This window comes from Delphinapterus leucas, chromosome 18, assembly GCF_059928025.1.
Source record: "Delphinapterus leucas isolate spDelLeu-1000000601 "Yukka" chromosome 18, BTC_Dleu_Yukka2, whole genome shotgun sequence".
Taxonomy (NCBI): domain Eukaryota; kingdom Metazoa; phylum Chordata; class Mammalia; order Artiodactyla; family Monodontidae; genus Delphinapterus; species Delphinapterus leucas.
In genome coordinates this window covers 2,806,443-2,817,982 of record NC_143146.1, presented here as the reverse complement: position 1 = coordinate 2,817,982, position 11,540 = coordinate 2,806,443, and positions in this window count along the sequence as shown.

Sequence of the window (11,540 nt, the reverse complement as noted above, 5' to 3'; positions counted from 1 at the left end):
GAATTTTATTTTTTATGCAGCAAGTTCTTATTAGTTATCTATTTCATACATATTAGTGTATACATGTCAATCCCAATCTCCCAATTCATCCCACCACCACCACCACCACCACTTTCCCCCCTTGGTGTCCATACATTTGTTCTCTACATCTGTGTCTCTATTTCTGCCCTGCAAACCAGTTCACCTGTACCATTTTTCTAGGTTCCACATATATGCGTTAATATACGATATTTGTTTTTCTCTTTCTGACTTACTTCACTCTGTATGACAGTTTCTAGATCCATCCACGTCTCTACAAATAATCCAATTTCATTCCTTTTTATGACTAAGTAATATTCCACTGGATACATGTACCACATCTTCTTTATCCATTCATCTGTCAATGGGTATTTAGGTTGCTTCCATGACCTGGTTATTGTAAACAGTGTTGCATTGAACATTGGGGTTCATGTGTCTTTTTGAATTATGGTTTTCTCTGGATATATGCCCAGTAGTGAGATTGCTGGGTCATATGATAATTCTATTTTTAGTTTTTTAAGGAACCTCCATACTGTTCTCCATAGTGGCTGTATCAATTTACATTCCCACCAACAGTGCAGGAGGGTTCCCTTTTCTCCACACCCTCTCCAGCATTTGTTGTTTGTAGATTTTCTGATGATGCCCATTCTAACTGGTGTGAGGTGATACCTCATTGTAGTTTTGATTTGCATTTCTCTAATAATTAGTGATGTTGAGAAGCTTTTCATGTGCTTCTTGGCCATCTGTATGTCTTCTTTGGAGAAATGTCTATTTAGGTCTTCTGCCCATTTTTGGATTGGGTTGTTTCTTTTTTTTAATATTGAGCTGCATAAGCTGTTTATATATTTTGGAGATTAATCCTTTGTCCATTGATTCGTTTGCAAATATTTTCTCCCATTCTGAGGGTTGTCTTTTCATCTTGTTTATGGTCTCCTTTGTGGTACAAAAGCTTTGAAGTTTCATTAGGTCCCATTTGTTTATTTTTGTTTTTATTTCCATTACTCTAGGAGGTGGATCAAAAAAGATCTTGCTGTAATTTATGTCAAAGACTGTTCTTCCTATGTCTTCCTCTAAGAGTTTCATAGTGTCTGGTCTTACATTTAGGTCTCTAATCCATTGTGAGTTTATTTTTGTGTATGGTGTTAGGGAGTGTTCTAATTTCATTCTTTTACATGTAGCTGTCCAGTTGTCCCAGCAACATTCATTGAAGAGACTGTCTTTTCTCCATTGTATATCATGGCCTCCTCTGCAATAGATTACTTGACCATAGGTGCATGGGTTTATCTCTCGGCTTTCTATTCTGTTCCACTGATCTATATTTCTGTTTTTGTGCCAGTACCATACTGTTTTGATTACTGTAGCTTTGTAGTATAGTCTGAAGTCAGGGAGTCTGATTCCTCCAGCTCCGTTTTTTTCCCTCAAGACTGTTTTGGCTATTCAGGGTCTTTTGTGTCTCCATACAAATTTTAAGATTTTTTGTTCTAGTTCTGTAAAAAATGCCACTGGTAATTTGATAGGGATTGCATTGAATCTGTAGATTGCTTTGGGTAGTATAGTCATTTTCACAATATTGATTCTTCCAATCCAAGAACATGGTATATCCCTCCACCTGTTTGTGTCATCTTTGATTTCTTTCATCAGTGTCTTATAGTTTTCTGAGTACAGGTCTTTTACCTCCTTAGGTAGGTTTATTCCTAAGTATTTTATTCTTTTTGTTGCAATGGTGAATGGGATTGTTCTCTTAATTTCGCTTTCTGATCCTTCGTTGTTAGTGTATAGGAATGCAAGAGATTTCTGTGCATTAATTTTGTATTCTGCAACTTTACCAAATTCATTGATTACCTCTGGTAGTTTTCTGGTGGCATCTTTAGGATTCTCTGTGTATAGTATCATGCCATCTGCAAACAGTGACAGTTTTACTTCTTCTTTTCCAATTTGTATTCCTTTTATTTTTTTTCTTCTCTATTGCTGTGGCTACGACTTCCAACACTATGTTGAATAATAGTGTCAAGAGTGGACATCCTTGTCTTGTTCCTGATCTTAGAGGAAATGCTTTCAGTTTTTCACCATTGAGAATGATGTTTGCTGTGGGTTTGTCATATATGGCCTTTATTATGTTGAGGTAGGTTTCCTCTATGCCCACTGTCTGGAGAGTTTTTATCATAAATGGGTGTTGAATTTTGTCAAAAGCTTTTTCTGCATCTATTGAGATGATCATATGGTTTTTATTCTTCAATTTGTTAATATGGTGTATCACATTGATTGATTTGCATATATTGAAGAATCCTTGCATCCCTGGGATAAATCCCAGTTGATCATGGTGTACGATCCTTTTAATGTGTTGTTGGATTCTGTTTGCTAGTGTTTTGTTGAGGATTTTTGCATCTATATTCATCAGTGATATTGGTCTGTAATTTTCTTTTTTTGTAGTATCTTTGCCTGATTTTGGTATCAGGGTGATGGTGGCCTCATAGAATGAGGTTGGGAGTGTTAATTCCTCTGAAATTTTTTGGAAGAGTTTGAAAAGGATGGGTGTTAGCTCTTCTCTAAATGTTTGCTAGAATTCACCTGTGAAGCCATCTGGTCCTGGACTTTTGTTTGTTGGAAGATTTTTAATCACAGTTTCAATTTCATTACTTGTGATTGATCTGTTCATATTTTCTATTTCTTCTTGGTTCAGTCTTGGACAGTTATACCTTTCTAAGAATTTGTCCATTTCTTCCAGGTTGTCCATTTTATTGGCATAGAGTTGCTTGTAGTAGTCTCTTAGGATGCTTTGTATTTCTGTGGTGTCCGTTGTAACTTCTCCTGTTTCATTTCTAATTTTATTGATTTGAGTCCTCTCCCTCTTTTCTTGATGAGTCTGGCTAAAGGTTTATCAATTTTGTTTATCTTCTCAAAGAACCAGCTTTTAGTTTTATCGATCTTTGCTATCATTTTCTTTGTTTCTATTTCATTTATTTCTGCTCTGATCTTTATGATTTCTTTCCTTCCACTAACTTTGGGTTTTGTTTGTTCTTCTTTCTCTAGCTCCTTTAGGTGTAAGGTTAGATTGTTCATTTGAGATTTTTCTTGTTTCTTGAAGTAGGCTTGTATTGCTATAAACTTCCCTCTTTGAACTGCTTTTGCTGCATCCCATAGGTTTTGGATCATCGTGTTTTCATTGTAATTTGTCTCTAGATATTTTTTGATTTCCTCTTTGATTTCTTCAGTGATCTCTTGGTTATTTAGTAACGTATTGTTTAGCTTCCACGTGTTTGTGATTTTTACGTTTTTTTCCCTTGTAATTGATTTCTAAGCTCATAGCGTTGTGGTTGGAAAAGATGCTTGATATGATTTCAATTTTCTTAAATTTACCGAGGCTTGATTTGTGACCCAAGATGTGATCTATCCTGGAGAATGTTCCATGTGCACTTGAGAAGAAAGTGTAATCTGCTGTTTTTGGATGGAATGTCCTGTAAATATCAATTAAATCTGTCTGGTCTGTTGTGTCATTTAAATCTTGTGTTTCCTTATTAATTTTCTGTCTGGATGATCTGTCCATTGGTGTATGTGAGGTGTTAAAATCCCCCACTATTACTGTGTTACTGTCGATTTCCTCTTTTATAGCTGTTAGCATTTGCCTTATGTATTGAGGTACTCCTACGTTGGGTGCATATATATTTATAATTGTTATATCTTCTTCTTGGATTGATCCCTTGATCGTTATGTAGTGTCCTTCCTAGTCTCTTGTAACATTCTTTATTTTAAAGTCTATTTTATCTGATATGAGTATTGCTACTCCAGCTTTCTTTTGATTTCCATTTGCATGGAATATCTTTTTCCATCCCCTCACTTTCAGTCTGTATGTGTCCCTAGGTCTGAAGTTGGTATCTTGTAGACAGCATATATATGGGTCTTGGTTTTGTATCCATGCAGCGAGCCTGTGTCTTTTGGTTGGAGCATTTAACCCATCCATGTTTAAGGTAATTATCGATATGTATGTTCCTATTGCCATTTTCTTAATTGTCATGGGTTTGTTCTTGTATGTCCTTTTCTTCTCTTGTGTTTCCCACTTAGAGAAGTTCCTTTGGCATTTGTTGTAGAGCTGGTTTGGTGGTGCTGAATTCTCTTAGCTTTTGCTTGTCTGTAAAGCTTTTGATTTCTTCATCGAATCTGGATAAGATCCTTGCTGGGTAGAGTAATCTTGGTTGTAGGTTCTTCCCTTTCATCACCTTAAATATATCGTGCCACTCTCTTCTGGCTTGTAGAGTTTCTGCTGAGAAATCAGCTGTTAACCTTATGGGAGTTCCCTCGTATGTTATTTGTCATTTTTCCCTTGTTGCTTTCAATAATTTTTCTTTGTCTTTAATTTTTGTCAGTTTGATTACTATGTGTCTTGGCGTGTCTCTTCTTGGGTTTATCCTGCCTCGGACTCTCTGCACTTCCTGGACTTGGGTGGCTATTTCCTTTCCCATGTTAGGTAAGTTTTTGACTATAATCTCTTCAAATATTTTCTCAGGTCCTTTCTCTCTCTGTTCTCCTTCTGGGACCCGTATAATGTGAATGTTGCTGTGTTTAATGTTGTCCCAGATGTGTCTTAGGCTGTCTTCATTACTATTCATTCTTTTTTCTTTATTCTGATCTGTGGCAGTGAATTCCACCATTCTGTCTTCTAGGTCACTTATCCGTTCTTCTGCCTCAGTTATTCTGCTATTGATTCCTTCTAGTGTATTTTCTTTTCAGTTATTGTAGCTCTGTTTGTTTGTTCTTTAATTCTTCTAGGTGTTTGTTCTTTAATTCTTCTAGGTCTTTGTTAAACATCTGTTGCATCTTCTCGATCTTTGCCTCCATTCTTTTTCCAAGATCCTGGATCATCTTCACTATCATTATTCTGAATTCTTTTTCGGGAAGGTTGCCTATCTCTGCTTCATTTAGTTGTTTTTCTGGGGTTTTATCTTGTTCCTTCATCTGGTGCAAAGTCCTCTGCCTTTTCATTTTGTCTGTGTTTCTGTGAATGTGGTTTTCCTTCCACAGGCTGCAGAATTGTAGTTCTTCTTGCTTCTGCTGTCTGCCCTCTGGTCTCCTCAAATTAATTTTTAAATTCAATGCAATTCTAATCAAAATAGCAACATATATTTTATGGAAGTTGACAAGCATACCCAAAATTCACCTAAAAGGGCACAGAACCACCATTTGACTCAGCAATTCTACTCCAAGGTACTTCCCTGAGAGAACTGAAGACATATGTACAAGCACAAAATCTTGTACATGAATATTCACACAGCATTATTCATAGTAGCCAAAAAATGAAACAAACCACATATCCACCAATGGATGAATGGATAAATAAAATGTGGTCTATCCACAAGATGGAGTACTTTTCAGTCATAAAAAGGAATGAAGCACTGACACATGCTACACCCTGGATGAACCTTGAAAACGTGCAGCTGTGTGAAAGAAATCAGGCCACATATTCATTCCATTTTTATGAAATATCCAGAACAGGCACATCTGTAGAGACAGACAGTCCATTAGTGGTGGCCAGGGGCTCGGGGAGGGGTCGTGGAATATGGAGTGACTGCTGATGGGCACGGATTTCTTTTCGGAGTAATGAAAATATTCTAAAATTCGGAAAACATTATAAGTGGACTTGCCCTACTCCCTACTAAGATTGTTAGCAATGGAAACCATGTGTCATTATTGCCCGGGTGCTAAGCAAACAAATGCCCATCAGTAGAGGAGAAAAGAGAGTGCATCACCGTACAAGGGAATACTGCTCAGCCTTCAAAGGAAGGAGACTGCCCCGTGCCACAGCATGGATGAACCAAGGACATTATGTTTCAGGGTCTGTCGCAGGCTGTAATCAGGCCAGGACTGGGGTCCCACCTGAGCTGGACAGGGAGGGACCAATGTCCCAGCTCAGATGGTTGTTGCAGGATTTGGTTCCTTGTGGCCCATTAGACCGAGGGCCTCAGTTTCTTTCTGTCCGTTACCTGAGACCATCGTCAGCTCCTTGCCATGTGGGACTATCCATAATGCAGCTCTGTCATCAGCTGGTAAGGGAGAGGGACATTGGGGTCTGCTAGGGGATGAAGACACATCTATGTTACGTGGTCATGGAACAGGGCTCCCATGCCTCTGCCACATTCTACTGGTTAGAAGCAAGTCACAGTTCCACCCACACTCAAGGGGTTGGGATCCCACAGGGGGTGACCCCAGTGGCGGGATCATGGGCCCAAGTCAATCTGCCTGCCACACCTGGGCTGTTGGTAAAATGGTCCCAAGGGCACACACACCCTTGTAAGCCCCACGCTGACTCTACCCTGTGCTTTCACAGGGCAGGGTATTCCTTCTAACATCAGTCCCATGAGGCCCCAGAGAAGAGCAATTCAATTCTGGAAACATCACTGTTTACTTTCTAACACCTGGACACAGAATCTGGCTCCTAACGCTTCTTTTGGAGGCTAGACTCATCCTCACCTGTGTACTAAGTTATAAACACCCAATGGGTGTGGTTCCGCATTTAGTTAAGCAACAAGTGCAGGCTTCTCACCCAGAAAGATGGTTACTTCTAAATATTACTAGAAATGAGATTTAAAGGAAGAAAATCTCAACATTGGGAAAAGAGAGCATTTTTCCAAGGAGTCCCAGTTGAACCTGTTAATAGAGCTTTTAACTGCAGGGAGATGTGTCACAGACCGCAGAAAGCAGTATTTTGTAGAAAATCCAAAGACAGGTTGTCCGGAACAGGAAAGACAGCAACAGGACAAGAAGCCAACAGCACGTTTCTGGGCTTGGACAGAGTTCTTCTCAAAGGTCCAAGTGTCTAACGGGAGGAGTAGCCAAGGGAAACTACAATATGTACTCAGAGGTGTTCTGGAAGCCTGAAGATGGACACTGAGGTAAAATCAGAGGAGTGTGTGCTGTCCCAGGGGCCTGGTGTCCGGGAGGGGATACAGTAAGTCCCCTACATACAAACGAGTTCTATTCTGACAGCGCGTTCGTAAGTCCAATTTGTTCATAAGTCCAACACAGTTAGCCTAGGTACCCAACTAACACAATCGGCTATATAGTACTGTACTGTAATAGGCTTATAATTCTTTTCACACAAATAATACATAAAAAACAAACACAAAAAATAAAGAAAACATTTTTAATCTTACAGTACAGTACCTTGAAAAGTACAACAGTTGGCATACGGGGGCTGGCATGGAGAGAGCAGGCAAGAAGAGTTACTGACTGGAGGAGGGAGAGGAGGTGGGAGAGGGTAGAGCTGAAAGATCCTCAGCAATAGGAGACGGAGGGCGAGCTGCAGTTTCACTCACGCCTGAGGTTCCTGGAGCGCACGGTCGCATCTTTGAAAGCTCGCACCTTGAGGGTTCGTATGTAGGGGACTTGCCGTATCAGGGCAGAGCTGTCTTTATATGGATGTGTCAGACCCACCTCCCCCCTGTTGGGTAGGAGCAGAAGCCCGTTTGCAAATACCAGCGTCATTAGTAGCCGGGCAGCATTGATCACACTGTCCTTGAGACCAGTGGTAAAAAATGTCCACATATTGAGATGCAGGGAAGACGTTGTGGCTTATGCACGAGTTAACTTGAATTTTATGCTAACTGAACCAGCCTGACTGTGGCCTATCAGACACACGTTGTACATCCGCTTTAATTGGTAAAGAAAAGGGCACATTGACCGGAAGTAAAAAATGTCCATGTTAAAAAAATCCCGGGCTTCCGTGGTGGCGCAGCGGTTGAGAGCCCGCCTGCCGATGCAGGGGACGCAGGTTCGTGCCCCGGTCCGGGAAGATCCCACTTGCCGCGGCGCGGCTGGGCCCGTGAGCCATGGCCGCTGAGCCTGCGCGTCCGGAGCCTGTGCTCCGCAGCGGGAGAGGCCACAACGGTGAGAGGCCCGCGTACCGCCGAAAAAAAGGAAGAAAAATAAAGCTTAACTGCCTCCCATCCTGAGATGTCAGTGCTGGTCGTCCTCTGATGATAAGACTCCCTTCCCTGGTCTAGGGCCACGCTGACTCGCTGTGTACATGCTGATCTGTGTGTGTTTTTCCTTGAAATGTATCCTGGACTTGTTTAAGGTGCTTTGCTCTGACAAGATATAAAACTGTGCTGGCAACCGTGCTTCTCTGGAGCAGTTTCTCAGAGTTATCTGGGAAGAGGGCTTCTGGGCTAGCTCTCAGTTTGGCTCAAATAAAACTCTTCTATTCTTCTTGTAGATTGTTTACTGATTATTTGCGTCGACACCAGCAGGGCTGTGGTTGATGGTAGTGCTCTGCCCCTCACCTCTGCCAGCCTGACTATCTCCGGGCCTCTTCTCAGTGTCCCTCCAACACTGGAGAACAGGCTGCTTAGAGATCAAACAAAATACTTGCCCTTTGAATCTTGTCTGTTGGCTGTTTGACACAGTACAAAAGTGAAGTCAACCCAAAGAAAGAAAACTCCACCTGTGATAATGACCCCCTGGTGCAGCATCTAAGACCTACTTTTTCTCACGAATTAATCTATATTTTATGATTTGGCTGAGAAACGTGAGCCTCAGAAAGGCTAGAGGTATAAGTTAACCAGTGTGGGGTAGGGTAGATCACACCCAGACGCCAGCTCTGCTGTCTGGGTCTCATTTTCTTCAGCAGTAACATGGTGTTAGGTTCCCTACCCCCTCAAGAAAAAAACAGATAAAAGCCCTAGTACCTCAGATGTTGGGGAGCCCAGTGTTGCCCAACTCAGCATCGCTGGGACCCAGGCTCTCTCCATCACTCCCCCCGCCTCTGCCGAATATTGGCTCAGGTTCAGGCAAGATGACCTCAGGGCCCCGAGACGGCTTCCCCAGGTCCAGGTACGTGTACAGACTGGACTACCCGCTTTGCCTCTTTAAGAGCATAGAACCCGCTCCTCGAAACCTGCCTCATAGCCTAGTGGCCAGGATGGCATTGCTCATGCATAAACCCTACCAAGGGAAGTGGGGTCACAGTGCCAGGTTAGATCAGTCCGGATCAACCTTCAGACCTGGGGAGAGAGCCGCCATTCCGAGTAAAGTGACAGCATCCGAGTAAAGTGACAGCATCACACCTAGGCCAGGCAGGCAGAAGGTGGCTCTTGGGCAGGTCCCCCCGCTGCCTCTTCTTCCTCGTTTCCCAGCAGTGCCCAGTCTCCCAGCCGTGGCACTGGGCACCCTGTTTGTATTTTGTGGGTCCACCTGATCTACACTAGCCCCAGCACCTTGCAGGTGCCCTGTGCATGTAAAGAATTACTACCTGTTCGTTGAAGTGAATTAAGTAGCCTTCGACATATTTGTTCTGCCTTACAAACCTCTAATTAAAACAACACCATAACCATATCATGATGGCCCAGGTTAGAAACTTGATCAGGCACCAAGCCTGTGACCTGGAATGTCTCTTGATCTCCACAGAAGCAAAGCTGCTAATTCCTCTTGCTCTAATAAAGCACGCCTACGTTGAATTCATTCCTCTGGCCTTTTGAGTTGAAGGCAAACAGTGTGGCCTGTGCTTTTCTCTAAAGTATTTATGGGCGATCTAAGCCCACATGAATTGCTTCATCCTTATTATTCACATTTTCTAATTGTTCCCCACGTCTCCTAGATGGAGGGTAACAAAACTTTGATGCTCAGATTTTTACTTAGTGACTCATGTGGCCTACAGAATAAGCAAATGATTTTCCTCCACAAACTTGGACTGCATCGTTTTTTTCTACCCAATAAACTTGTTAACTATGCCAAATGTTTTTTAAATTTAATAGTACCGTATTCCCTAAGGATTCCCTAATACAGCCTGGCTTCTCTCTCTCACTTTTTGTTAACTTGCCCCTGAATCAACTGTGAGAAATGATTCTGACCCATAAAATCGTTATGCCCACCAACCAAACAGAGGTTCTAATCCTCTTCTTAAGATTCTTCATTAGGTTTCCCTGCTTCCTGGATTGGACTTGAACTCCTGGAACCCATGTTAAAGGCCACCTGCCATTTTGCCCACATCTGCCTCAGACCCGTGCAAATCTAGTCCTGGTTCTCCCAGCTATTTTCCCTCTAAGACAGAATATAAGTGTTAATGTCAGACACCAGCTCTTAGCAAGGCCTAAAGGCATAATCTCTACCAAGAAGAGGTTTAGCAGAAACAATGGCGAATCAAGAGTCCAGAAAGGTCTGTGTTCCTTTCACTACCATGATAAAATTTCATAATTGTCTCCTAATTTCTAACTCACCTCCAGCAGAATTTCTGCTTGAATAACCTCTAAAGGATCAGACGTAAATACAGCACTGTCTGATAACGATGGTTAGGTCTGGGCTAGTTTTCAGAGTTTATAGAACTGATGTTCATCCGAAATTGCTCACATTGACCACGTTTCAAAACACAGTCATCCTAGAGACAGCAGAGGGCACTCCAGGTGAATATTGAGTAACTGCAAACAAACATCCCAGGAGGAAATGTGACCTGAAGTGTAGGGTGTAGTGCACGATACAGCACACGCTGAAATTTCTCCCGCTCAAAGCTAACCTAATATTTTCCATTTGTTTAGCTTCTTAATGTCCTAGGTCTGTACTGTCCCACATGGGAGACCCCATGTGCCTATTTAAATGTAAGTTAATTAAAATGTAAAATTCAGTTCCTCTGTTGCACTGGCCACATTTCATGGACTCAAAAGATACAGGGGGGCTTCCCTGGTGGTGCAGTGGTTAAGAATCCGCCTGCCAATGCAGGGGACACGGGTTCGAGCCCTGGTCCAGGAAGATCCCACATGCCATGCAGCAACTAAGCCCGTGCGCCACAACTACTGAGCCTGCGCTCTAGAGCCCGCGAGCCACAACTACTGAAGCCCGCGTGCCTAGAGCCCGTGCTCCGCAACAACAGAAGGCACCGCAATGAGAAGCCCACGCACCGCAACGAGGAGTAGCCCCCGCTCGCCCGCGTGCAGCAACGAAGACCTGACGCAAGCCAAAAAAAACCTACGAATTGTTCATTTCTGGAATTTTCTATTTTAATATTTTCGGACCTTTGTTGACTGAGGGTAACTGAAAGCAAGGCATACAAAACCTCGAATGAGGGGGGACGACTGTATGTTATTCGGAGGTGATGTTGGGAAGGGTGAGGGACAAGCGGTGGGCGCCCACGTTGCGGGCTGGTCACCTTTCACTCCCGGTCCTTCAGGCTTTATAAGACAAATCATGATGGCATCGGTGAACCTGGACACCGAGTGAGACGAGCCCCACCCACCCACCCTCTTATTTCTTATCCCCGCAAATCCACCAGGGGGCAGCACCACCTCTCAGACTTCACAGCCTCATAGAGGAGCAAGGAAGATGCAGAGTGTAACTGATTTGTACTCATTTCCTAAGTTTACACAGATCTTTTCCCCCAAATCTAAGGGGAGGTGCCATGAGAAGGAACTCACGTTCTGTGAGAAGCAAGAATCGCTACATCACAAGGTTAGAGGTGGCTCCTAGGTGACCCATTGAAATGTACATTTACATTTATAAATGTATGTTTATATGTTTCCATTTGAAATAGAAAAAAGGGTAAT